The sequence below is a fragment of the Cryptotermes secundus genome, unplaced genomic scaffold (assembly GCF_002891405.2).
Source record: "Cryptotermes secundus unplaced genomic scaffold, Csec_1.0 scaffold10978, whole genome shotgun sequence".
Lineage (NCBI taxonomy): Eukaryota > Metazoa > Arthropoda > Insecta > Blattodea > Kalotermitidae > Cryptotermes > Cryptotermes secundus.
The window spans coordinates 1-1,331 of NW_019743852.1; the positions used below are offsets into that span (position 1 = coordinate 1).

A 1,331-nucleotide genomic window follows, 5' to 3' on the forward strand; every position below is an offset into this window, starting at 1 on the left:
GAAGAAAACCACATGAATTAACTCCCATGCCAAAAAGAGTTGAAACTGTGAAACCCAAAAATAACTTAGCAGTATATCAGTGGAAGTACAGTTATCAACACAATGAATTCCCTCCATGCTTTTCAACTATGATAATCAGATACTGATAATATTAATAATGTTCTCAAAAAACAAAAACAAACAAAAAAAAAAAAGGGAAATTACCTAAGAATATTCAAACGTATCCTCAGGGGCTCTGTTGTCCTTCCTTCTCTGGGCTGCAGTCGCAATGCCATTCCACCCCGTGCCAACTCTGCACCAACCCTCATCCACCCAACGATCTGTCACGTACCAGTGCTTTCCCTTGCATCATGGTTGATCAGGCCATGAGCAACTCTGGGAAATGCCTGGTCTCCAGAAGGCTGGTCAAGATGGTTAAGCCAGTGCAAATGAGTTGGACTATTGGGGTGGTCTGACAAGTTGTCTGTAATCGGCGGCCCCTCCACTCCACCCCTGAAAACCAAAAACCAGTTGACTCTATTTTCAGTGCCATANAGTGCCTACGGAAGTCTCAAATCTGAGATACTCGGACCCGAGAAAGACTGCACTGGTAAGGACCAACAGCATATACAAAAGGCAGACCCGTCCTCTCGTCAGAGAGGGAGCCCCACAAAGACAAGACCGTAAATGCCAAACAGTAATAAATATCTGGTCATGAGCCCCAGTCCTAAAGTAACACTGGCTCTGACTCTGACTCTGATTCTAGCACCTTATCGTGGTGAGGGGGTTTAAGTATGCCGAGGACCCTGAGAGCTATACCAGCGGTAGCATAGCTACTGGCAGGGCCTCCCTTGCTGGACAGGTCAAAGGGTAGGCATCAGACGAAGAGAGACACCAAAAACCAAAAACTGATGCCGGAAGCAGCGTCATCAGCAGCGACTTGAAGCACAGAGCAAGTGATGCTCGAGATGGTTCAAGTTCGTATAGCAACAGGCGTGACCAGAGTGGTTTGAACGGCTGTTGTACTGCGATGTGGAAAGCAAATGGAAAAACTACCACATTATCACTTTTCCTGGATAGTCTCTTTCCAAAAACAGAAGATCGCATTAAGAGGAGAAACTGTTTTGGAAGAGACTGTGGACCTGTCGTCTGACAGATTACTGATGAATGAATGAACTAGTGCCTAAATAATTAATTCCCTCCGTGCTTTTGCAGCTATTAAAATGAGATAATAATAATAATATTAAAAATGATGTCTAAAAAGAAAAGGTAATTACCCGAGTATATCCACCGCCTTCCTTCTACAACATGCAATCGCAGCGCTGCTCTGTGTAGGTTTATGGGCTGCTCTG

General features: G+C 44.7%; 1 long non-coding RNA gene across 1 annotated transcript; it reads right to left on the reverse strand.

The window, feature by feature from the left end:
* Nucleotides 1-203: 203 nt before the first annotated feature.
* On the reverse strand, nt 204-1,331 carry LOC111874335. Its single transcript, XR_002844539.1, has 2 exons — nt 1,257-1,331; nt 204-492 (listed from the first exon to the last, which is right to left on the reverse strand). It is a non-coding gene; the product is annotated as an uncharacterized LOC111874335 (long non-coding RNA).